The sequence below is a fragment of the Felis catus genome, chromosome X, assembly GCF_018350175.1.
Source record: "Felis catus isolate Fca126 chromosome X, F.catus_Fca126_mat1.0, whole genome shotgun sequence".
NCBI classification, from domain to species: domain Eukaryota; kingdom Metazoa; phylum Chordata; class Mammalia; order Carnivora; family Felidae; genus Felis; species Felis catus.
The window spans coordinates 35,241,716-35,268,145 of NC_058386.1; the positions used below are offsets into that span (position 1 = coordinate 35,241,716).

Consider the following 26,430-nt stretch of genomic DNA (forward strand, 5'->3'; position numbering starts at 1 on the left):
CCGCTTGTCCTCTGTCTGTCTCTCTCTAAAACAAACATCAAAAAAAATTTTTTTTAATGGTAAATTTTATAGGTGCCTGGGTGGCTCAGTTGGTTAAGCGTCTGACCTCGGCTGCGGTCATGATCTGGCAGTTCATGAGTTCAAGCCCAGCGTCGGGCTCTGTGCTGACAGCTCAGAGCCTGGAGCCTGCTTCGGATTCTGGGTCTCCCTCTCTCTCTCTGTCCTCTCGCACTCGCGCTCTGTGTCTCTCTCTCAAAAATGAACCTTTTTTTAAAGAAATGGTAAGTTTTATGTCACATGTATTTGACCACAATTTATCAAATCCAAAAAAGTGGGGGGAACGGAAGTCACACACACCGCTGGTGAGGCTACAAAACGGGGCAACCACTGCGGCAACTTGTCTGGCTGTTTCTCAATAAGGCTAAACACAGAGTCATCGTAGGACCCAACAATTCTGCTCCTAGGTATATACCCAAGAGCAATGAAAAACAGAAACATCACGCTAAGTGGAGGAAGCCAGTCACGCAAGACGCAGATGAGTGGTTGCCCAAGGCTGCGGAGGGGTCGCAGGGAAATGGGGAGCGACTGCTAATGAGGATGGGGTTTCTTTTGGGGATGATAAAAAGTGGTGACGGTTGCATTTCTGTGGGAATGCACTAAAACTCACTGAAATGTACACGCTAAGTGGGTGGATTATATGGTATGTGAATTATATCTCAATAAAGCTGTATAAAAAAAAAAAAAAAAGGAAAAAGAGGCTTCCCACCAAGATGGGAAGCGGGGCCAGATGACCTTCTTCCATTCCAAGGCTCGGTGATTTTCTGTTCCAAGGCTTGGCGATCTTTGGCTGCCTGCCCCCTCAAGGTTTGGCCCCAGGAGGGCTTTCTCAGCAGCTCGCGGACACACTCCCTCATCGCCTTGCTTGCTAGTGGCTGAGTCAGAAGCTTCCCGGCAGAGCACCCCCTGCATCACGCTGTCAGCCTGGCCCCCTGGGTTGGTTTGTTTTTCCAGGGCATAAACGTATTTTATGGAGAAATAAAATGCACAATAATAAAAAGGGGGAGGGGAGTGTTTCCACAGGCTCACATTTTATCCAAAGGGGCCGTGATTTGGCATCCCTGGCTCGAATATGAAATTATTACACAGGAATTGACTCTCGGTGTCTCCGATGCTCCCTGGGATGATTGCTTCTATAACTTATGGAGACAGCCGAGCGTTTGTATTCAAGTGATCACATAAATTAATATCCATATGTGGAAATGCTGTGTTGGGAGCAGACCCGGTTTAAGAATGCTTGCCTTGTAATGATCCTTGTACCTGAGGGAAAATGCCCATCCCGGGGCTCCCAGGGAAGGTCTGGTTCGTAAGGGTCTGAAGGGAAAGACAGCATGCAAAGCGCTCCCCCTTTAAAGTGATGGAGAGCCGTGTGCTGTGTTCAGGCGTGATGTCATCCGAGGGAAGGAAGGGAACGAACGGCTTTTTCGGAAAAAAAAAAAAAAATTTTTTTTTTTTTTTAAATAAATAAATCCAAAAGCATGTGCCTTAAAATGTAATGTTTTGCTCCTCTGGGATGGGTTTAGCCCAAAGTTCTAATTATATGTGTGGCGGTAAAGGCCTCCCAGGCTTCGTGCTCGCCAAAAGCTTTGATTTTGCTACGTGACAGGAGACAAAATTATTCTTTTCTCCTTAAGAGATTGCCAACACCATGCCAAAGGATGGGGGGGGGGGGCGGTGGCAGCTCCCGCAGGAATTAATGATGGGCTTTGTGAGGGTAGGGCAGGGGATCGGGGAGTAGACGACCCAAATCCTGCCCTCAGGTCGCAGATCACGTAGGTGAGACCAGAAGCCACAACTGGGCAAGGCTGCCCGCGCTGGGGCCTAGGGAGTCATGGGGGCACGGTGCCCCGCACAAGTCGGGCGCTCGAAAGAGATCTGCTGGATGAGAATACAGAAGGACGGGCACCTGGGCGGCTCAGTCGGTTAAGCGTCCGACTCCTGATCTCAGCTCAGGTCTTGATCTCCGGGTTGTGAGTTCAAGCCCCGTGTTGGGCTCCGTGCCGGGCGTGAGCTTGTGCGTGCCTGGACATTTAATTCCATTTCATTCATTCTGGAGCTGTTCAACACCGGGGAGATTTATCACCTTTTCAGGTGATGAATGACAATCATGCGCTCAATAGAAAGCGCTAGATAGGGCCGGCCTCCTACAGATTCGGTCACTTCCCTCCCTCCCTGGCAGGGAGGAGATTTCCAAGAAATCTCGAGAAAGGCACTTCTAAGGTTCTGATGGCACAGACCTGTCCCTCAGCAGCAGCGATGTGCTGGTAAATATTTAACAACCGGCTCTCCCGGGGTGGGGAAGGCCCGTCTGTAGTGCTCGCCGATTCCTGTGGTGTAAATACTCCCAGTGTGGTCAGATTTCAAGCTCTCGACTTGACATCACCCGATGCAGAGTTGGGAAGAGATGTGTATAATTGGTTCTCATCGGCTGGCTGCTGCCAGAGGGCCGATCTCTCCCTCGGACTGTGCTGACTCTTCTGGAACACACTGGCTCCCCCCAGACTCTGTTCCCAGGAGGAGCAGTGAGGAGAACCTGGAAACATTCCAGCAAAGCCTCAGCTATTCTCCCTCATCTAGAGAAGATTCCCTGTCCCCCCCCCCCCGCCTCCCGCCCCCAATCTCTCCTGGCTTTTTTAAAACGTTTATTTATTCATTTTTGAGAGACAGAGAGCAAGCAGGGGAAGGGCAGAGAGAGAGGGACAGAGGATCCGAAGCAGGCTCTGTGCGGACAGCAGCGAGCCCGACACGGGGCTCGAACTCCCGAACCATGAGATCATGACCTGAGCCGCAGGCTCTACCCAGTGAGCTCCCAGGCGCCCCTCTCCTGGTTTCTGAAGGACTCAAACACCAGACACCTGAGAGAAAAGCCTCGCCACAGAGTGGCCTGACCGCCGTCTTTTCGAAGGTTATGTTTTCCCAGGACCTAGTATTTCCTAACGAGCAAATGGCAATCAAGATTGTTCCCCACTAAGGATGAGCAGCGGAATGACAGAGAAACCACGGAGGGGGGACGTTGATTGGCAACGCCCACGGCAGCTCCCGCGTCCTTCCCTGCACCCGAGACGGGATTGCCTTCGAGAGCAGCGGGCCCCCATCTAGTTTGGCTTCCTCCTAGATCTTCTTCTGAGACCCCCGCAAGGCCATGGCCACACCTCTGGCGGCAGGCCTTTGGAGCCGGGCCCCCAGCCTCGGCTCAGCACGCGGTGCGGCCCACTGCGTCCTTGCTCCGCAAACACCCCCTCCTCCCGCCCCTGCCCCAGCCCCTCGGTGCACCCCCTCCCGGTCCCCACTAATGTGGGGTTCAGCCAGGTGACTCACTTTGGTCGATGGAACCGAAGTCAACAGGATCCAGTCGGAGGTTTTCAAACGCGCTTCCTCGTTTGGGCCTGGCCTCCCGAACCCCTGCCGTCCCCAGGAGAAGAACGTGTCTCCAGGTAGCTGCTGCAGCTTCGCGTGGGACTCTGGAATGAGAGATGCATGGAGCTGACCTCGATCCAACCCCTAGGCTGCAGCCGAGAAGCCACAAGCATCCAAGGGTGAGGCATCAGGGTTTGTGGTAAGCCACGGGGATTTGGGGGTCATTTGTTATGCAGCTGGGTGCTACCAATAATTATTACAACCACTCCAGGTCCTGCTTAAGCCCAGAGCCCCGAGAGGCATCTGGGCGGCTCAGTCGGTGAAGCGTCCCGCTCTTGATTTCGGCTCAGGTCACGATCTCGCGGTCCGGGGTTCAAGCCCCGCGCCGACGGCGAGGGGCCGGCTTGCGATTCTCTCTCCGCTCCTCCCGGGCTCGTACCCTCTCTCGGGGTCTCAAAATAAATAAACCAACCTGAAACACACAGAGAGAGCCTGGATCAGCCTGTGGATCCGGGAAGACTTCGCTTTGCACCGATGTGGTGTCAGGGACCTCCTGGCAAACCAGCAACGAAAGGACACGTGCGTACTTTTGCCCCCTGACGACCGCACACGTATGCCTTCCTGAAGTAGGAGCGGAGTCTGGTTTAGTCTTTCTCTCCGACAATGAATCATTCGCCAAGGACCTACTGCATCCCGGACCCTGGGCGTCTGGTGGTACCTGGAATCCACCACACCAAGAAGGCGAGCACAGAGAAGGGATTACGTGTGAAAGTCCAAGTGAATGACACAGATACAGAGCGCAGGGCATTCAAGAGGGAAGGAACCCTCACCTTTCAGGTTCAAAAGAGGCAGCGGGAACCAAGAAAGGCTTCACGGAAAAGGAAGGAACGGAAGTAAATCCCACGGGAAGAGCTGGTCTCAGGGGCAGGCGTGAGATCAGACCGATCAGACCCGTTAGCGGGAACGGTAAACTGAGTCAGGTCACGGTCTAAAGACTCGATATTCTCACTCTACCTGATACGAAAGATTACTGACAGCTACAGTCTTCAAGACAGCGGGGTACTGATGGAGGGACAGGAGCACAGATCCCCGGGGAAGAATGCAGAACTCCCAAAATACACCCACACTTTATTGTTACATCAAAAGATGGCATTTTCCGGGGCGCCTGGGTGGCTCCGTCGGTTGAGCGTCCGATTTCGGCTCAGGTCATGATCTCACTGCTCATGAGTTCGAGTCCCACATCGGGCTCTGTGCTTGACAGCTCAGAGCCTGGAGCCTGCTTCGGATTCTGTGTCTCCCTCTCTCTCTGCCTCTCCCCCCCTCATTCTCCGTCTCTGTCTCTCTCTCTCCAAAATAAACATTAAAAAAAATGGCATTTTGCCCTTTGTCATTTTTCTATTAAGTCCACCTATCCTCTTACCTGTATGTTACAAATACCCTCCTATTTTCTTCTGATTCTGTGCTTGCTACCGTTGGTATATTTTTGCTTTGTTTTTATAGTTAACGCAAATGCATCCAGAATTTGGTGGGAGGTGGGGTGCACAGACAGAGCCCGGCGTAAGTTACAAATCCAAGTTAGGCCTCCGTACCAATAAATTGTGCGCACGGCATTTATTAAATAATCATTCCTATATCTGCTATTTGGTTATTTGGTTTGTCGTGGATTAAGTCATCACCGGGTTTTATGTCTCTTCTAGAATCGTTCCCATTCAGTGGATCAGTTCTCCGTTGTAGAGCCAATTACGTAGGATCTTGCTTATCACAGCCGTATAACCACCCTTTGACATTTGTAGGGAAGAAAGAAAAAAAGATTCAGGATTCTATTTTGTGGGTAAGAAGAACCATTAGCAATTTTCAAGCATAACAAAGCAGACTTCCTATATTTGGAGTTAATCAGAGGGAGGTGTGTGAAATGTGCAAGGTAGAGCAGACCTGGAGGTCAGGAGCCTGGGCGGCAGCCTTAGACGATAAGGCCTAAACGCAGGCAGGGACGACGGAAAAAAGATGCAAAGCTACATTTATAAAATCAGAATAAGGTAGCTCTACAGAATCTTCTAAAGCATGTACTCACAAATATTCACTCTACAAATGAGGAACCTGAGGGCCAGAGAAGTGAAGTCACTTGCTCAGGACCACACAATGAGTTAGGGCAGAGCTAGGAACACAGCCGGGGTGTAGAACATGCAACTCTTAATCCCAGGGTCATGAGTTCAAGCCCCACATTGGGCATGGAGCCTACTTTCAAGAAAGAAGAAGAAGAAGAAAGGAAGGAAGGAAGAAATCCTACTAACAGTGGCTTGAGTAAGGAGTTTCTTTTTCTCTTGTAGGAAAAATCCAGAGAAACATACAGAATCCAGGGCTCATGCAGCTACTTAGGTTATCACAGACCCCTCTATCCTCCTACTCTGCTGTCCACTGCTTGTGGGGTTCATCCTCATGGTCCCAAGATGGCTGCTGTACCTCCAGGCACAGTATCTGTATTCCAGGCAGGGGAAAAAAAAAAAAAAAAAAAAGACAAGGATTAAAGGTGTTCTCTCTTCCAGAAAATGTTTATCTGTTTAGGAAGGGAAACCCTTCCCGGAGATTTCTGCTCACCTTTCGTTGGCCAGGACTGAGTCACATGGCCACCAGCCTCTCTAAAGTAACCTAGCAATTTGAGAATTTCACTATCTCACCTCTGTGGTAGAGCGTGAGAAAGCAGAAGGGAGGCGGAACGGGTGTGAGTGAGACTAACTGGAATATTTGCCTGATACCGGGTCTCTTATCTCCTGGTCCAGGGCTCTCGGTATTTTGGTATTTTACGTTGTGACAGGGCTGGCCGCGCTGGGGTAGGCAGGGGTGAGGGGCCACACTACTTTATCTGGGCCAGAGCCAGGGAAGATGGCCACCTCTTTCTCAGATATTGATAAGGCTTCCTGAAAGACTCGAGGCCCTAGAAGCTGCTCGAAAGAAGGGCGACAAAGCGCCGAGGTCTGGTGGGCAAGGGGAAGCAGGCAGGTCATTTACGCCACAACAAACTATTAATTACAAGGCACTTGGTCTCCAGACCCAGGCCTGGGAAGTGTCTTGAAAGTGGAATATAGAAGATCAGATTAAAGGAATGGATGGGAGTCAAGAAAATGTCCTTGGAACGGGGGCAAGAAAACAAAACGGAAAACCAAACGAAAGGAAGTTGATCTTGGGAGGTCAGCTTAGGAGGGGTGAAATCCTGAACAGTCTCTGCCAGAAATGAAAGCAAACATTCTCCCCTGGCACCAACCAGGATGGAGATGCCCCAGCGTTCTAGGTTGACTTGCCGGATGGGTCCTTGGAAACGTGCAAAGAGGCCACAGAAAGGAAACTAAAATGATGACGAAGCTCGTTGGGCCAAGCAGTGTGGCAGGAGAGATCGGGGTTCCCACTCTGGCTCTGTACCACCTGGATCTAACTTCTGGGAACCTGCCTGGGGGTAGTGACCTCTCCGTTCCCAAGGGAGGCAGGGAAATCAAACGACAGAAAACCCAGGTCAAGGTGATTTCAGCAAAGGAAAGGGATTTATTGGCACACATAACTGAAATAGCCTGGGGCAGGTCTGGCTTCAGGTTCAGTGGGATCCAGGGGCTCAGACAATGAAGGTTCTGACAAAGCGTGATTCTCTTCTCCGCGAGAAACAGCAAGTTCTGCAATGGTCTCTCTGGGACACACTCGGCTCACAGGCCAACCTCTGAACCAATCAGTGTGGCCAGAGTGGGATGAGGAATGGTTTCTCCAAACACAGTGTGGGTTCTGGATCTAGAAGGGGGACCAGACGTTGGACAGGCAAAGAAGCCAGAAACACCAAAACCTCCCAATCAAACAAAAAACTGCCTTTTCCTTGTATCCAGACCTGAGGATTAGAACCCTAGCTACTTCCAGCCTTGTCAAAGAAATTGTCAGAAAGACTGAACTGAAAAGGCCCTTTGAAATCATCTCTCCCCACACCTGGGCGCGGAGAGGGAAAGAGGCCTGCCTAAGCGTGTAGGGCTAGATCAGCCGCAGAACCGACTAGAAAGGACTTACAAAAAGTCAACCAAGCATTCTTTCACTTCCGCCTGCAGCTTCTCTGGGAATGGTGTATAAACGACTAAGCAAAACCCTGGAGAATGTCACCAGAAATGGGGACAGGTCTGGCCAGCCTACTGTGATAGCTCAGCGAAGAATTTCTTTAGGGGGAAGAATAAAGGGCCTGGATGTCTGAGGCCCTCGGGCCCAGATCAGGGACAGTGTGGCTAAAGAGGGAGGGGGTGGCAGGGCGCTTTTCCATGACAGGCTGACTTGGGCTTCAGAGGGCAGGTCCAGGGCTGAGGGACCCCTTTAAGACATCACATTAGAGACAGCAATAGAACAAGTCGGCTGAAGGGCTGCAAGAAACCACACAGCACCTTTCTTCTTCTTCTTTTTTTCTTTTTAGCAACCTCTGAGCCCGACAGGGGGCTCGAACTCACGACCCCGAGATGGAGAGTCCCATTCCCTACCGACTGAGCCAGCCAGGTGCCCCCACACACCTTCTTTCCGATACCAACAGCCAGGTGTCCTATCGGTAGTCCCTCAAAGGCCTGCCACCCTGACTGGCTCCCCGCGATGAGGTATGTTTCCCCCGGCTCCCCAAGGAGGTCAAGTATCCCCTTCACGTTTTCACCAAAAGGGAAAATATGGCCCCTGCACCCGGCCCCCCTGTGATCTTTCCCTTCCTTGCCAACATCCAGGCCCGACAGGACCATTTCTCAGACGCTCGGAGACGCCCTTAGGAAGTTTACCTGGACAACACAGCCACGTCAGGGAGGAAAGTTTTTCAGAGGGGCTTTGTTACAACGCTCTCTATTATACGCTGCCTTTTTCTCTCCTCGTCTTTTCTTACAGGACCCAAGTGGGAACACCAAATGGCTTCAGGCCTTAAGGAATCTGAACGGATTATCGTGATTACTTAAACAAGGGTTTTCTGGAACTCTGAGCCAAGTGGGATAGAGAACGAAACTTCTAAAGTTATACCCTCCCAGCGATTGGTCAGATAAGTGTGGGGCCTGAGCAAACAGACAAACCATGAACATTTCTCCCATTAACTCTTTCAAGGTCTAGAAAAACACACGCCGGAGGCCTATGTCCCAAGGGGCCCTGGGACTCTAGAATTTACCAAGGCAGGCCTTCATTCCTTAAAAGTTCTTTCTCCGGATGCTTTTAGTCATCCCCTTTCCTGGTGGGGGGAAGGTGCTCACGAGAGGCATCCCACCTGCCAGTCACCACGGCAGCAGAACCAGACGAATCTCCCTAGTTCTGCAGACCTAAGCGGGGACCCGCAGGACGGACGTGGCTGCTGGCCTGTGCCCAGGCACGCTGTCACAGACCAGGCCGCCCCAGTGTCAGAGCATAAAAGCAGGGAATGGTTCACGCGCCCCTGCCCCCCCTCCGCCACCCCTTTGCCGGGTCTGGAATTGGCAGGGTCCACAGGGTTGGCCTATTTTTTTGTTTAATCCATTTTTCTTCATTTGTCCCAGCTGCGAGTGTTGGATCTGCCCTTCATTGACATAAAACCTATCCCCTGAAGCAGCCAGGGTTCCCCCAGACATGTCCATAGGTGCTTTTGAAATCCGGAGGCAACCCCGACAAACGCCGGAGAGCACCAGGATGGGAAAGAGCTGGAAGTTATCCAGAAATTGGCAAACCCCGTGGACCCTGCCAATTCCAGACCCGGGAAAGGGGTGGCGGAGGGGGGCGGGGGCGCGTGGTTTCGTCAACCCCTCTTCAGTCTTCCTGGGAAAGGGCCCACCCAAAGCCAGCCCTCGGTCTAGGCCTCCCCAGACCACGCTGCGCTGAGGCCTCCCTTCCACCGTGCCAGAGCCGCGGGGGCACCGCCCGGAGCCCCCAGAACCCACCCACCGCGCCCGTGCCATCTCCAGTCCTGCGGGCAAGGGGGGTCAATGTCGTTCAAGTAATTTCTCTGCGAACACAAGATGGCAGCCTTAAATAAATGCAACCCTGCGCAGCTTTTAATCTTACACATCATTAAATTCCTAATTTACACATTATGTTTTCGTGGGCCAACCCATAACTCATTAGTGTTGAACTCACGAGGTATAAAGACCAACGCACGACGGGCGCCGGGGCGCAGTCACCTGCCTGGGTTAACAGTTCCTGCCGCGGGGGCAGGGAGGAAGGCGCGAGAAGGCCGCCGGGGCACCCACGAGGCCGAAGCTGGGGCGCGGGCGAGCCCTGGGTGCCAGGCCCCGCGTTACAGGCCGCGCTCGAAACTCTGCGGCCGAGAAAGTGCCGGGGCCGGCTCCCTCCCTTCACTCCCGGGTCTCGAGCGCGCGCGCGCGCGCGCGCTCACACACACGCACACACTCACACTCGCACACCCGGGTGGCCGCGCGGGGCTCCGAGCGGCGCAGGCCTCCTTGGCAGACATCTTCCTGTGGGAGGATTTCAAACGAGCCGTGAAAGCCAGAAACTACACGGGTTACAAACTCCGGAATCCCTGGCCGGCCCGGGCCCCCTTCCCACCTCCGACGCGGCCCCTCTGCTCGGCGCGGGGCCAGGAACCCACTAAAGGGCAAAGCGCGCCCGCCGACGGTGCGGGGAGACCCGGGGGGCGCAGGGACTGCCCGAAGTCGCGTCTCCCTTCCGACCCGGGGACCGGCGGCCGAGTGCCGCGCAGCCCAGCTCGGCCTCGTCCGGCTGGGGTGGCCCAGGGCGACCCGAAGCGGGGGGTGGGGTGGAGGGCTGGCCGCCGCTCTCCAGAGAACGACGTCACCAGGGCGCAGCTGACAGCCCCAGGCCCCGGCCAAGGCGCACCACAAGGCGGAGGGAGGCTGGTGCCGGGAAGGGCCGGGGGGCCAAAGGAAGCAGCCTTCGCGCTGGGGCGAGGCCCCAGGCGGGAGCACCGAGGCCGGCTGTCCTGGCGGCGAGGGCTAGGAACGGCCTCGCCCTGCGCAGAGCCGGCCAGGCCCTCGAGGTGCTCCGTGCCTTCCCAGCCAAAAGCCAGCTCCGCGCCGCGGCGGAGTGGGAGGGAGGAGGCAGGGCGCGCGCCCCGCCCTCGCCGCCCGCGGTCACAGGGGCAATTACACTCCTCGCTGCAGACGGTTACCAGCTCGCCCGCGCATCCCTCTCCCCCCTCCTCTCCTCTCTCCTCCCCTCCCCTCCTCCGCGGAACTGCTGGCTCCATCTTAGCGAGCGCGCCCGGGAAGCCCCGCCGAGGCCAACCGCCTCTGGGGACCTCCCCGGGTTGCTGTCGCGCTGCGCGCCCCCCAGGTCGCCCGGGCGAGCCCTCCACGCCCCGCAACACGTCCCACGAGCGCCACAGCCTCGGAAGCGGCTGCTGCGGTCCCGAAGGGGCGACAGGAGCCTTCTCCAAGCTCTGCAAGACCCCTGCAGCCCCGCTTTGCCCCGCAACCCTGTCCCCAGCCAGTGCAGCCACCCCCGCGCCCCAAATCCCAAGCACGCCTCCGTTTTCCAGGTCTCTCCTGCGTCCGGCCGGTGTGCTTTCCAAATGCCAAGTGGATGCCTAGACCACTTGTCTGAAACCCTCCGAGGCCTTTGCGCTACCAGACGTCCACTGCCACAAACAAACCGCGCCCCTCCTTCCTGCCGTGGTTTTATACTATTACAGAAGGTGTCTTTGAAGCTGTGAGTGAAAACTCAGGTTTTGGATTAAGAGCTTCATTTCCACCCAACTGTGATTTGGGGCAAATGTCTTAACCTCACTTTCCTTATCTGCAAAATGGGAGACATCGTGCCCATATAAATGCGGGGCTGTGGGGTTTAAAGAAGATAGATGTGTGTGGAAATGACTTGGTACAAAATCCTGGTGGTTAGCATGATTATTACCATATGGCCAGAACTGTGGCGGCACTAAAAGTGAGGTGGCCTTCTTCCGACCAAGAGTGAACCCCTGCGGAGTCCAAGGCCGCAGCTCACGAGTCGAGGTGAGCCCAAGCCACCGGCTAGGCCTGAAGGGGAGGACAGAGGAGTCGAGGGGCAGCCAAGGGAGCGAAACACTCAGCCTTCCGCCTTTGCAAATGAATAGGGCTCTGTCTGCAACGCCTAAGGCTTAAACCTGGCGCGGCGGTAAATTTAGCCTGAAGGCAGCGCCTGCTAAGGGGCGGGGATGTCTCCTAAGGGGAAGGAAAGGGAACTGGGTAAGAAAATGGAGTTGCCTCCAGGAAGAGGAATCAGGGAGAGGAAACATTCAGGGCCGCTGGCAGTCCACTGGCAAAAAGAAATCGGACGAGGGAAAAAAAAAAAAAAGGCTCCCCAGAAATTGGGCCACCGTGGGAGCCGCGAGACAGACTTCCCATCTGGGAAGGGCTGCCTACGGGTAATTGGGTTTGCTCGAGTTGCCTCTATAATTAATAAGTGATTTGACTTGGAGATTGGAAATAGTCGTTGAAAGGAAGCCGCGGGCGTAGGGGTGCGAGGCCCGCGAACCTCCCTCCAAAATCCAATGACCGCGGAGGAGGACGGTTTAAGGAACACGAGGAATGTGATAATATTGGCATCTAACCTTCTAGTGTTTGAGTAATTCGTTGCTTAGCTACTTTGGATAGGCCATTATTTTGCAAACTGGAAACATTTGCAAGTGGTGATATTTTGCTCCTGCCTGACGCAGGGGCTGCAAACCTACCTCGGCTCTGCTGAACTCTTCGAAATATATATGCATAAATTGTTCCTAATGAGACCATCTGTTTTTTATGGCCCCTCTGGAAGCAGGAGGAACCCGAAGACTGCTCTGTCTTGCAGAAATCTGTGGCCAGGCAGGCCCGGGAAATAAATAGGGAAGATTAGAAGGGTGTACGTGATTTAACAATATGCAGACAGGGGGTTCGGTGGCAAATGTATGCTTGGGCTCCCAGGGGTGCCGGACACTTAGGGTGACTCTGGGCTGCCTGGAGCACGAGGATTCCAGCCAGCGAGCCTGCTAGAAGGCCGAGGGACTGTGCGGCTTTTCACAGCACACACGAACCTCGTTTTTGCATGCCTGGAACGTCACCAGAGCCTCCACGCGAAACCGCAAATCTGCCACCGCGCTGGGGGACCCAGGACACGTAGCCGGCGGTGGGGGGTGGGGGCCGGCGTCTCCCACAAGCCCAGGCCTTCCCCTCCTCCCCTGCGAAGGTGAAGGGAGCCGAGCCTGGGGCACGGAGCCTGAGAACGCGCCTCACCCCACCCCACCCCCGGGCCGGAGCCCGGCGCTCACCGGAGGCCTGTCCCAGAGGCTGAGCTTTCTGCCCGACGCGCGTCTGGCAGGCCCAGCGGCGCGACCTGAGCCTGCACCGAGGGTGGCAGGGCAAACACTTTTCACATTACCCGGTGGTTGTTAATTGGGCAGTGCAAAAGACGCCGAGCCTACCCCTTTGTGGCGGGGGGGTTAAGAGTGGGCAGTGGGGGCTGCTTAATAATAGAGGGGCTGCCCTGGGGAGCCTCAGATATCGGTAACCCCCATGATTAATTCATAACTCTCCACTGCGCCTGGCACCGTCTCGGGTCTTTAATCGGTTCTGAATGTCAGCGAGGCTTCCCCGACAGGCTGAGCGCAGCCTTTTGAATGTGTTGAAAGTCGCTGCGCGCACACCAGGAGACAAAGTTGCCATCTGCTCCGGGGACCACGGCAACTGGGCGCTGGGAGGGGCCTTCCTCCCGCGGCTCCGGCTGCCCCGGGCGGCCTCCTCTTCCCGGCCGGCCCCAATCTTGCCCCAGAGCCAACACCGGCCCCCGCACCATCCCCGCCCCCCGCCCAGGGCGCACGCCCGGTGGAAACTCCGGCTCGCGGCGAAGTGGAGCGCTGCGCTGGGGCGCGCGGGGAGCCTCGCCGTCACCCGGACCCAGGCCTATGCTAATGAGATTATGAACTAGGGTTGTTTATGTCCTCGGACCTGGGGGGGGGGGGGGAGGTAGGCGGGCAGATAAAGTGTGGAGGAAAGGATGACTTAGGGGAGAGGGGGAAGCCCTGGGAGAACAAAGCTCCGGGCCGTCGGCCTCCCAAGAGTCGCAGAAGTGACCGCCACGGGCTCGTGCACAGGCGGAAGCGGGGGGAGGGAGAGAGGCCGGGCCTAAAGCGCCCTCGCAGGTTTGGAAAACGCTGAGAGGGCACAGGGGGTGGGGAAAGTCGGAACCCGTAGCTAAAGGTTTGGCCCTCAGGCTAGTTTTTAAGGAAATGGATCTCAGGAAGGGGAGGAGGCACCACGCGCCCCGGAGAGGTAGGAGGGAGAAGCCCTGTCCCCCTCACCCCCCCCCAACCCCCAGCTAGCAGAGCGTGTGCGGTGACCGACCTCCGCGCTCTGGACCAGGAGGGGGACGGAGCCGTCTGGCCGCCGCGGGCCTGTGCTTCCGCACCCCCCAGCTCTGCGCGTCGCCTGTCCCCGAGCGCCTCGCCTCCCAACTGTAATCCCACACTCCCGCGAGCGCTGGGGCTGCGGAATCGTTTGAGTTGGAACTGCATCAGATGAGAACGCCGGGAGGTGAGATCGGGTAGGAAATCGCCGAAACTTAAGAGTTGTGCGCCGTCGCCTCCCCCCCCCCCCACCCCGCCCCGCACACACACATAATTTCCCCTCCCCCTGTCCAGCCGCCACCTCCCCCACCCTCTCGATTCTTCAAGGTTTGCAGCCCAGTCCTGTCATATGGTTTTGTTTCTGTGCTGCTTTTTTTCAGACGCGAAAATTGGACACGTGGAGACTGGGTGCAGACTCAAACAATGGTTTCCAGCAGCGGAGCGAAAGGAGGCACCTTCCCAGCCTCCGCGCATGGTGGGAAACACCCCCATCATTGCCCACCCCTCCCTCAGAGCCTAGGAAAGGTCCAGCGTGGACCCCTTCCCAAGACACACGCCCCTGGGGTGCGCCTGGACCGGCATGCTGGCTCTGAGATCATTGTGCCTGGGGTCTTTGGGGACTTATAAATTATAAGGGAGTCTTCTTTTCCCCTGGGAAGGTGTGGCATCAAAGACGCCAGTCTCCAGGTGGCTGGGCCTCCAGAGCAGCTTCCTTTAGCCATTGTCTTCTCCAGAGGCCCCATGCTCCACGGCCACCCCAACCTTGGCCCCCAGCTTCTGTGAGCCCCCCCCCCCCACCAACCCTGACTCTGCTCCATTGGCAGCAGCCACAGCCCTCACCCCCAAACAGCTCCACTCGCCCAAGCAGGCCTGAGCACCTCGCCCCGGGCACACACACCCCGCAGCACAGAAGCTCTGCCTCCCGGAGCTGGTTTCCTCTTACAGGCTCCTGTCAGAGCTGTTGGGGCTGTGGCGGCGCTTGCCTGCGGCTCCCAGTGCAGCCCTGGGTCTCCCTGCAGCGTGTGCGGGAAGCTGTGAATCGGCCTTCTCTTCCCTTCCTGCAAAGGTCAAGCCATCTCCTCCAGCATGGCCGTGGTGCACTTCTGGCCGCAGAGCTCCTACGCTGCAGCCTGGGTATGGAGATGGGGTGGGTATCCATGCAGGGGAGCAGTCCCTCCCCCAGCCCCGCGGCCCAAGCCAGTGGGGGGCAGGGACCAAGGGATGTGAGATTCAGGAAGGGAAACACAACACGGCAGACAGACCCCAAAAGCAGTTCAGGACTTGCAGCCTGAGACCGAAGAGAGGGAGAGAAACCCAGGCGAAGGCTGTTGGGCCTTGACTCCTGAAGGGGAGGCCTTCCCCCCCCCCCCCCCCCCCCGCCCAGGGGTTGCCCTAGGGGAAGGTGGGGAGAAATGGCCGCAGTGTCCGCACTGTGTCCGGCGCAGGTCCTGGGGCCCCACCACCTCCCGTCAGGCTGTGCTTCGCTCCTAGCAGGAGTCAGAAGCAAGCAAACCGGCCAGGACTGAGAATTCAGAGGCCACGGGTGGCAGGTCAGCGGCGGCGCCCCAAAGAGAGACCCCAAGAGAGGCCTTTCTTCCACCGCAACCCCAGGGAGGCTACTGAGTTCTGCAAAGCCGCAGGAAGACTACAACATCCCGATGTGGAGAAAAATGAGAGGAAACGCCATTAAACTTGCTTCCTCCAAGGGGCACTACCCCCAGTTTTCTCTGAACTGTACCTAAAAAGTCAGGAGAGAGAACTCATTCACTTTTGTTTGGTTTAACATTGCCAGCTTCAAGTCAACCGTGGGCCCCCCGAAGGTTTCGTAAAATATTTAATCTAGCTCAGACAATTTCCTGCAGTCCCTAACCGGACCACCCCACTTACTGAACAACTGCCAAAAAGCAGGCTTGACTGCGGGCTGGCAACCGCGGGCCTTCCAGCGGCCTGGCCGGCCTGTACCCTGCACGCAGGAGCCTGGACAAGGCCCTTCACAGAATCCAGGGACACCAGGTCTGGGTTACCTGGGAGGCCCAAAGCGGTAAGGAAGGAAGAAGCCCAGGAAATGAAGTTAAAGACACTTGCTTTTCTCACTAAGTTTGTGCTGTCTGTATGACCCGCTGGCCCTCACCCTCCCCAAAGTCTGTGAAATGGGCCTGTGGATGTCTCACCTCTCTGGCGTGCTGTGCGTTTTGGAGAGCAGCACTGGGGGGGGGGGGGGTGACTCCCTGTGTGCCGCCCTGCGCCCTCTACTCTCATCCGTTCGCTGTTTTCCTCCCAAGCATCTCACCAGGGAACCTAGCCAGCCAGAAAGGGATCCTTCGACTGCGCTGAGCCTCAGCCCCTTCCAAACGTGAGGCTCACGGGGAGAACTCCTGCTCTGCCCAGTTTCCATTCCTGCTTCCAGAATAACGAGCCGAAAACATGTGTACTGTAAATAAAGCCTGTCTAAATAAAGCACTCGGGTAAAGGCTGCCGAGAAAACACTCGGCATCGCTCTGTGCTCAGAGCGTGAGTCAGCTTCCCAGCTCCCGGGGAACAATGGAGACCTTGCCAAGGGTCCCCTCCTGTCAATCCCTGAAGGCCCCCAAGCCCATGTAGGTGGTGGAGACGACGGTCCATTGGGACCGTCGACCTGGAGACTGGGGGGGGGGGGGCGGGGGGGGGCGCTCCCGACGGCCCGAGGTTGGGGTCCAGCCCGGGCGTTCGCGCCGCCAGGAATCCGTCTACCCGCAGCTGCCGCGGAGGGGTTGAGGGTTAAGCAAACACCGGGCAGAAGAGCGAGCCTGGGGTGCTGTGGGGCTGCTGCCCTCGAGACGCAGACACGGGAGAGAAGGAGACGCTGGGGGCGCTCGCTACGGAGCCTCCCGGAGGGAAGACGCCCCCTCCTCATTCCCAAGCCGGGCCCTCGCCCACTCGGCTGGCCGCCTCTCTCCTCCGCAGCCTCCCAAGTCTCAACGGAAGCGAGCGTAGCAGCTGCCACAGTCACCCCACTCCTTCAGCAGTCCCCATAGGCCCATACGCGTACACTAGCCGCCCCACACACATGTGCTGGGGACTCCGTGTGCGCGCCAAGGCCAAGTGAAACGGCGTCCCTTGGAGGGAGAGCGGTTTGGGGACTCGTGGCGGCCTCCGCGCCACGTCTTCTGTCCTCTGGTTTCCGTGCGGAGCTGCGCACTGCCCCCCCCCCCATAGGGTTCCGACTGGGGCGGTGGCCTCTGCTCCGGCGTGGGGCCGGTGGTTTCCCCAGGCCCGGTGACCTTGAGGGTCAGTGATCCACCCCGCAGGCCCGCGGTTTCCGGAGTCGCGCGGCCGGCCCTTCCTCCCCGCCTCTCCGGCCAAGGCCGCCCAGCCTCGTCGCGCTCAGCCCGCCGGCTCCCGAGCCCGAGCGGGGGCGCGGGGGGTGAAAGCACCGAGGGCCTCACCCACGTCCTGCGGACACGCGCCCCGCTGGGGCCCGTGCTGGCGCTCCAGCAGCCTGAAATGGCCAAATCGTCCCTGGGCAAGGTTGGAGGCGAGGCTTTGGGAAGAAGGCGAGGAAAACAAGTGAAACGGGAGGGGCGGGGTGGGGTGACGGCTCATAAATCACCCAGCCCCACCCTCGGGCCTCACCGCAGAGGCGCCCCAGCCCCGCGGGAAATGGAGGGTCACTCGGCCACTCCTGGCCGACCTCTGAGCTCTCCCAGAGCCAGCGCCCCACCCTGAGCTCAGGCCGCGCTAGCACCAGCTCCCGGCCGGGATCGTAAACCACCCGCCCGATTCGGCGGGAAGCCGCCCTTGGACGCAACGCGCATCCGCCCAAGGGGAAGTTTATTTATAGCTTGTAAACGTAAAGGAAACCAGACCGCGCTGGCTCGCCGCGCTCCGGCTCCTACGCTCCCCACCTGCCCACCAGGGAGGGCGCGGCGGGAGGCGGAGGGGGTGCCTTAGTCTCTCCCTACTCCCCCCCCCCGCCCATCCCCGCTCCGCTCCCGGCGGAGAACGGGGTAGGGTCCTAAGAGGCTGGCAAGCCTTAAATTCCTCTCGGGGTGCCTATCGGCGCCGTGAAAGCCAGAAAGGACAGAGGACAGGGCCCGGGCACCGGCGTGGCGAGGGTAGGGACGGTCGAGCTGTCCTAGTTGGCAAGCACCAGCCGGCAGGCCCGGCAGTGCAGCGCGGGATTCCGCAGCTCCCGCTCCGGGCCCGGGGAAGTCCTGGAGAGCCCGGGATGGGGGCGCTCCGGGAGCTTCTCCTTGGAAGGCGGGATGCTTCCCCCGTTCCTCCCGAGCACGTGTCCTCAGCAGAGCCGGCAAGCGCTGCGCGCCTGGGGCTGCGATCCGCGGGTGACAGCGGCTGAGAGCGCCCCTCCCCAATCCCCACCCCCGCCGTCGCCGCTTCTCCTGTGGAGCTCGACGCTCTGGGGTGCGCTCGGGGCAGGCCCGAGGAGACGGAGAAAAGGAAAAGTGTTGGAGAGATTAGGGAGAGAAGACATTAAAAAGCCTAGCCCTGAATAGACGAGCACTCCCCCCCTCCCACCCCGGCCCCAGCGGCTTCTCCCAGTCCCAGCGGAGCGCACCCACCCCCAGCCTCGGCCCGGGCAAATTCGTGTGTATGTTGTCTGTGTGTGTCTGTCTGTCGTGTGTATAATCTCTTGTGTGTGTATGTGCGTGTGTCTGTATGTCTGTCTCGTGTGTGTGTGTGTGTGTGTGTGTGTGTGTGTGTGTGTGTGTGAGCGCGCGCCCGCGCGCGCGCGCCGGGCGGGCAGTTGCGAAACGGGCTCTTGGCTGCAGCGCGGCATAATGGAGGTGGCTGGAACAATGCGCGCTTTGTGCGCGCGGGGAGTTGTTTTCCACCCGCCTCGCCCCCCTCGCTCGGGCCGTATGGCACTTTAATCCCCGCCACGGCTCGGCACAAATGCACTTGTGTCCTGCGGGTCACCGGGGGCCGTGCGGCTGGAACCGACCCCCTCCATCCGCGGACCCCACCGCCGGCTGCCCCATCTTCCTTCCTGCGCACCCACCACGGCCACGATTCCCGGCGTAGCCCGGTCAGCCGGCTTGGAAGCTTCCGGGCCCGCGGGCCACTTTTCTTTTCCGAGGAGACGGCGCGCACCCCACCCCCTTCCTTCGCGAGCTCACACAAACACACATTCGGGCCGACTGCAGGCCCCACACTCGCCGCCCTCCCTCTCCTCGCCTCCATCCCGCCCCCGCCCCGTGCTCCGGACTCCTGCGAACAATAGTAAATGTCAACAGATTCCGCGCGGCGAGTGTCTGACTCGGCCGAGATAAGGGTGCGCGGTTGGCCCCGCGCTCCGCGCCGCCGCGGGGGGAGCCCGCCCTGACCCCGGCAGGAAAGAGCCGGCTGTGACGAAAGCCATGCCCGAGGGGGGGTGGGAGGTCGGGGGATAGGAGGGGAGGCCACCAGTCCCAGCCCGGTGGGGGAGTCTCGCCGGGAGACCAGGCCCTGCCCCGCCCCCACCCGCTGAACCCGGTGCTAATCGGGGGCCGCTGGGCACCGGGAAAGCGGCCGGGTCGACGTGGCGCTCGGGCCTGCTTTCAGCTCACAATTCCAGTGCTCTGCGGACGCCAGAAAAACGCTGATCCGGATCGGGACGCGGGCAGTTTTCGCCTTACTGGGAGCCGGCACCCGAAAGACGCGCAAGATTCGAGTGCCTGTCTCCGGAAACTCATTAAAATATTTTTTTTTTTAAGCGCGCACACTTTCACAGGTCCTCCTCCCCGGTCGTCCGCAGCCCACCACCCAACCGAGTTAAAATTCGCAAATTGATTCTCACGCGTTGGTATTAATGGGTTGTTCCTCTTAAATTGTTGCCAACTTTGCTAATGGATTATTATTTAAATGATTTCTTTTTTATAAAGTACGTGTTGTTTTATAGATGCGTATTTACTTAAAGAAATCAACTGCATCTATTAACATATTAAAGAGAGAATAAAGCATCGGGGCCGGTGTAATGTACTGTTCAGCCTTACTTTGGGTGCTCGCGAAGATAGGAAAATCTTATTTGTTTAATAATAAGTCACTCATGAATATGCAAATGGCATCGGTGCAGTACCTCACTTCTGTCACTATTAATGAGTTGCAAATTAATGTGACAACAAAAGGAAAATCTATTTAGTGGAGGAACTCGGTTTCCTACCTGGGGAGATCACAAGCCGGCCGGGAACCTGGATCTCCAGGAAAGAAGGGAGCGGGCACGGGTGCTTCCTCACCCAGTCTCTTCCTGGAGCCTCCGCTATTGTTTGGTCTCAGGGACGCGCATTATCGGGAGCCCCTTAAAATTCCTGCCCCGGCCCCGAGGAAGAAAGGCTGCTCCAGGGTAATTAGGGCCAAGTGTGATTAATGGAAATCAGCCCACAGTTTGAAGTAAAGCAGTTGGTGAGGCAGATTTTGGAGGGGGAGTCTCCCCCTCCCCCCTCCCCGGCCCAGCTTAAAGATTCCCCAAAGCCTTTTCGGCCTCGGTTGCTTTGGGCAGTTAGGACCCATAAGGACCAAATCAGGCCTCGCAGGCCTGACCACAGGTTTTAAGACAACACCCTATGTGCCTGCATTTTACGAGGTGACTCTGCTGATGGGGAGTTTCAGAGCAGATTGGCTCATTTTCCTACCGACCTACTTCCCAGAGGTTACAGACTGCATTCTGCTTGGCTCCTTTCTGGCCCGCACATCACAGCCTGTTTTTATTTCATCGATGGATGCTGGAGAGAATGTTTCGAATCCAGTGCAGTTTGGAAACGTCTCTGAGAAAAGAAATAAATAAATAAATAAATAAATAAATGCTGAGCTGCCCAGAGCGGTAGGCTAATAGTTCAGGTGCCTGGGTAGTATTTCAAGAAGCTGTTCGACTCGGGAACCTTCTGGGGAGGTGCAAATAGTCTATATCCAACCTGACTGACGGCTACACGGTCATGTACAAATGTAAAAATTCATCGGGCTGCGCCCTTAGGATTGGTACACTTTACTATGTGTGAGTTATATATCGTGTTTGGGCTATCTATGACTATGCGAGGCCGCCTCAAAGCTTGGTGGTGTAAACAATAATAATCGTTTCTTTTGCTCAAGACTCTGGAGACGGCTCACCTCTGCGCCACTCCGTGTCAGCTGGGACAGCTCGGCTGGAACGCGGGGATCCGTTTTCAAGATGGCTCACACCCACGGTTGGCCAGTTGGTCCTGGCGCTGTTTCTTCTCCATGAGGGCCTCTCCAAAGATCACTTGGGCCTCCTCGCAGCATGGTGGCTGGTTGCCAAGAGCGAGCACCCAAGAGAGAGGGGGAAATGGAAGCTGCCAGTTACTTAAGGCCTGACCGTGGAAGCTAGCAGTGTTAAATCCTGCCACAGTCTATTGGCCAAGCAACCCAGCTTCCAGGGGTGGGGACGTCGTGGGCCCTTCCCTCTTATCTCTCAATGGGAGGTGAGTCAAAGAATCTTGGGGCTGTGTTTTAAAACTGACACGTACCTCACGTTAAATGAAAACAGAATATGTGCCTTCACGTTCTGCCTTATGTCTCACGCCTCCTTTACCTGCTTTACCCACGCGGGGCGCAAGCTTGCAAACCGCGAGATTGTGATCTGGGCAGAAGTCAGATGCTTAACCGACTGAGCCACCCAGGCGCCCCTCATTTTCTGTTGAGTTATCCCTACACCCAACGTGAAGTTCGAACTGATGACTCCGAGATCATCAAGAGTCATATGCTCTACCGACTGAGCCAGCCAGGCACCCCTCCTAAATAAACATTTTTTCAGGCATTCAGATACTTGAATGGACAGTTAGGACCCTCATAAATGAAAACCTCCCTGAAGACTCAAACATTTATAAATCAAACCAATTAAATTTGTAAATATAGTGAAGCTCCACTTGTCTTAAAAAAAAATTTTTTTTTTTAACATTTAATTGTTGTTGAGACACAGAGGATGAGCAAGGGAGGGGCAGAGAGAGAGGGAGCCACAGAATCCGAAGCAGGCTCCAGGCTCTGAGCTGCCAGCAAGGCTTGCCAACCGACGCGGGGCTCGAACCCACCGACTGTGAGATCATGACCTGAGCCAAAGTCAGATGCTCAACCGACCGAGCCACCCGGGTGCCCCGCGAAGCTCCAGTTGTCTTAAACAATTGTCACTCTTCTTTCCGAGTCGAATCTGAATTCCCTTTCCCTGAAAACTGCTGGCCTAAAGTCTATTGTACAATTTCAAGTTGGAATCATAAGGCGAATTCTTTACTAACTCCCAAGTTTACATAAACATTACGAGGTAAATGGCACACGCGGATTGTTCCTGAACTTAACACCCAAATATTACTACAGTACGTTCGGTTGATTTAATCTATCCCCTGTTCATTCTCAACCTTCCCAAGGTTAAGAGAACTCCCTCTGGGGACCCTGTTTGGGCCTCTCAAGGGTGTTGAGGTTACTCGATGTAAAGACAAATGTAAGGGTTTGGAGGAAGCAAGAGATTACTGGCTATTCTTTGACTGGAATGGAGCCTAGGGAGGTGGGTGGGGTTGTCGAAACCTACTGGGATATGACCCTTTGTCTCCGACCAGGCTATTTTACAACTGAAGAAGGTGCGGAGACTTAGTAACACTGTGAATACTTGCCTTCTCGCCTACAAATACGCACAGAAACTTCCCACCTAGGAAAGGGACCACCCCACCCCCACCCCAAAAGCCGGGTTTGCAGCCATTTGCAAACGTATTTCAATATTCCCTATCTATACAGGTTTCTGTTCTCGAAGTTTGCCTTTAAATGGGTTGGAATATCTCGCCCATTCCTTCATTTAACTAATGAGTTACATAAGATCTTGGACACGACTTCATTTTACATTTGTATGAGAGTCCTGATTCTGCCTTCTTGGGAATCTTTGACGTTGGTCGACGCTTCCTCATGCTATATAGATAATATTTGTGGCCAGCTAGAAATCGGAGGCCGGGATGCAGGATACGGGCCCTACAAAGCTCCAGGGAGAATTTGCTTACACCCCAGACAGACCCCAACAGAGCCCGGTTAATCCTGTTTATAGTTACTATGACAACCGAAGCCTCCAAGGCCATACGTACCCTTCAGGTGGAATTATTTTCTCAACCTCGGGTTCCAAGTTCAAGGTAAATCCCACGCTGCTTCTGTTCTAACAGTCTGTCATTTGATTGGAGGAGAGGGAAGTACATGGTTACCGCCCATGTTGCCTCAACGCTCGAGTGGATTCAATTAACTTATTTACCACCTGTGGTGGTTTTTAAATATGTCCACAAATTCCTTGATACTCCTCCCTTCAAAGGGTGGAGCTCGATTTTTCCTTCCTATAGTTGTGGGCGGTACTCAGTGACTCACTTCTGATGGATAGAATGCGACAGAAGTGACTGTATGTGACATCCCTGAGTAGGATATACAAGGCATTGTGGCTTCCTGGTTGCTATCTGGGGGAAGCCAGCTGCCACATCCTGGGCACATTCGAGCAGCCCTATGGACTGAGCCGTGTGTCAAAGTGCCGAGGTCTCCTGCCAACAGCCGTGGGAATGAGCCACCTCGGGAGAAGGTCTTCAGCCCCGGCGGAACCCTCAGATGACTGCAGCCCCCGCCACCATCTGGACTGCAACCTCGTGAGAGTCCCGGAGCCACAAGCATTCGGCTGAGCTGCTCCTGCATTCCTGACCCACGGAAAGTCTGAGATAACAACTGTTTGTTGTGTTAAGCCACGAAATTGTGGGGTGGTTTGTTATGCAGCAATAGATAACTAATACATGAGTCAGTCCTGCATTCGGACGAAGCTCTAAACCATTCTGATACCGCGAAACACATTTCTGTTGTGCCTCGATGGGCGGATGTGCCTCTTGTAACCCCAAAGGAAGACACCCACCCATTTCTCTCAAACCCAAGAACCCTTTTCAGAAAGCCATGAGGAATGTGACCTACATCACATGTTTCCGGCAATAACATTAGGGATGAGAAACTAGCAGAAGAAGTAAACCAGTTTTAAATAGTCCTTTGATCACTTTGCAGTTGAAAGTCAGATCTTTGTAAGAATTCATTACCATTTTAACTTACAGAGAGGAACCATTCTTGGAGACAGAGTCAAAATGAGACGAAACACACATTCATACCCTATAAGAAGCCACCAAAAGTGTGAAAAGCAAAAACAAGATGACTAAGTTCTAGAGGAGCGAATCTCCTATAGGTATGCCCCAAAGTGCTGTTGAAAGATAAAAGAACTTCTTTTCTGTGTGCATGGTATTTTTCAACAACTGAAAGGATAAAACATTTGAAGGGTGACCTAAATGACTCAGGGTGCTTCCTGTCCCAGGGACGGGGACTTGGTAGTGTCGCTAAGACTCTCCTTCTCAAAAGGAGTAGGTAAACTATCACATAGTCAAATTACCGTGTCCCACTCCTTTCCGTGAGCTTCGATGGGAAGAGAATCTGTGTGTGCGCGCGCACGCGCGTGTGTGTGCGTGCATTCGTGTGTATTTCACACTCGTCCTCAAAAGATCTGAGTAAATCCAGGGGCGCCTGGGTGGCTCAGTCGGTTGAGCGTCCGACTTCGGCTCAGGTCACGATCTCGCGGTCCGGGAGTTCGAGCCCCGCGTCGGGCTCTGGGCTGACGGCTCGGAGCCTGGAGCCTGTTTCCGATTCTGTGTCTCCCTCTCTCTCTGCCCCTCCCCCGTTCATGCTCTGTCTCTCTCTGTCTCAAAAATAAATAAACGTTAAAAAAAAAAAATTAAAAAAAAAAGATTTGAGTAAATCTGTAAAAAAAAAAAAAAAGAAAGAAAAGAAAAAGAAAAAAAATGTAGGGGCGGGCACTTGGGTGGCTCAGTCGGTTAAGCATCGGACTTCGGCTCAGGTCATCATCTCGCGGTTCGTGGGTTCAAATCCCCGCATCGAGCTTGCTGGTGTCAGTGTGGAGCCTGCTTCGGATCCTCTCTCTCTCTATTTCTCTCTTTCTCTCTCTCTCTCTGTCCACTCCCCTCCCCCCACATACACTCTCCCTCTCTCAAAATTAGAAACATTTAAAACAATGTAACACACCGATACAAAAGTATAGGGGCGCCTGGGTGACTCCGTCGGTTAAGCGTCTGCCTCTTGATTTCCCCTTAGGTCATGATGGCACCCTTTGTGAGGTTGAGCCCTGAGTCAACCCTCTACGCTGACAGTGTGGAGCCTCCTTGGGATCCTCTCTCTGCCCCTCCCCCCCTAGTGCTTGCACTCTCTCTCTCTCTCTCTCAAAATAAATAAAGCTTTAAAAATGATTTTAAAAATCCACTGAGTGATACACTTATGATACATGCACTTTGCTGTGTGTGTGCTGTCCTCTGATAGAATGTGTAAGAGAAAAACTCCATCCTTCCATAGAAGAAGTGGTTAATTCAGCTCAGGGCGGGAGCTTCAGGGAAGCTTCCTGGAGAAGGTGATGCCGGCCTCGTCTTCCCAAGTCAGGTCTTCCCAAGTCAGTCCGTGTCAGCCTTGGGGATGAACGCAGAAGGCGTTCGCAGAGGGTGGATATACAAAAAGCAAACCCAGCGAGGCTGGGACCAGCGTGAGCACCGGGGAGCTTACCGTATGACACTGGCAAAGTAACAGTGGCCAGGAGAGACGGGCCTGTTTCTGGCATGTTTTGGTCATGGACACTTGTCTCCCCCTCGCTCACACAGTCGGCTTGGGATCTGGAAGGGATGGGATTGCATTTGTGTTCTAGGAAGCTTCCTGGGGAACAGGGAAGTGAGTGGGGGGGGGGGGCAACAGGCATGACTGAAGACTGAAAGAAACTTCCGTGCGGTCCAGGCCAGGGGCTCCGGGGCCTGACCCGCTGGGCTCTGGGGGCGGAGAGGAGGGGAGAGCGCTAAGGGACAGCAAGGGCTGCGGTAGAAGAAAATCGAGATAGCACATCAGGAAGGGAGAAGAATGAAAAGGGGTATTTTTAAAGCTTCCAATGGAACACATTTAAAAATATAGTCTGTTCAGCTGTCTCTAAAAGCAACTTCACTGAATCCTTAAGAAGGACAGAATCAGCCATCAAAGGGATGCCCCGATTTCTCTCTAAACTAGGGCTTCTTCACTCGGGCTCTGCAGCTAGAATTTGGGGGACTTGTGAACTTGGCTGGGACATCTTTTTATTTTTCTTTTCATTAGTCTTGGAATGAAAGGGAGCCTTTCCTTCGGCCATGCACCGGCGACTTGGTCACCAATCAAAATCACCGATATTTTCTTATCGTGTGACAGTTGGTGCCAAGACCTCAGTATATTGATGACACTCATTGCTAACTCAAAATTATCGTATTTGTTAGACCTGCTGCTAGGTCTTGTTATTTAATTCCTAATTAAAGAGGCACATCAATTAGTAGTCTGGTTATCTTTGCTACGTAACATTTTTTTTAATTTTTTTTTTAACGTTTTATTTATTTTTGAGACAGAGAGAGACAGAGCATGAACGGGGGAGGGGCAGAGAGAGAGGGAGACACAGAATCCGAAGCAGGCTCCAGGCTCTGAGCCATCAGCCCAGAGCCCGACGCGGGGCTCGAACTCACGGATCGCGAGATCGTGACCTGAGCTGAAGTCGGACGTTTAACCGACTGAGCCACCCAGGCGCCCCCTGTAACGTTTTTTTTAACATTTATTTATTATTGAGAGACAGTGCACGAGCAGGGGAGCGGCAGAGAGAGGAGGAGACCCAGAATCCGAAGCAGGCTCCAGGCCCCAAGCTGTCAGCACAGAGCCCGACGCGGGGCGTGAACTCACGACGCAAGATCATG

At 55.4% G+C, this 26,430-nt stretch overlaps 2 long non-coding RNA genes across 2 annotated transcripts; both read right to left on the reverse strand.

Annotated features, from left to right (window-relative positions):
• Nucleotides 1–285: 285 nt before the first annotated feature.
• On the reverse strand, nt 286–8,789 carry LOC109496486. The gene is made up of 3 exons (XR_006593220.1): nt 5,706–8,789; nt 3,376–5,192; nt 286–2,590 (listed from the first exon to the last, which is right to left on the reverse strand). It is a non-coding gene; the product is annotated as an uncharacterized LOC109496486 (long non-coding RNA).
• Nucleotides 8,790–19,397: 10,608 nt separating this feature from the next.
• Nucleotides 19,398–22,947, reverse strand: LOC123383487. The gene is made up of 3 exons (XR_006593237.1): nt 22,747–22,947; nt 20,777–20,934; nt 19,398–20,436 (listed from the first exon to the last, which is right to left on the reverse strand). It is a non-coding gene; the product is annotated as an uncharacterized LOC123383487 (long non-coding RNA).
• Nucleotides 22,948–26,430: the final 3,483 nt, after the last annotated feature.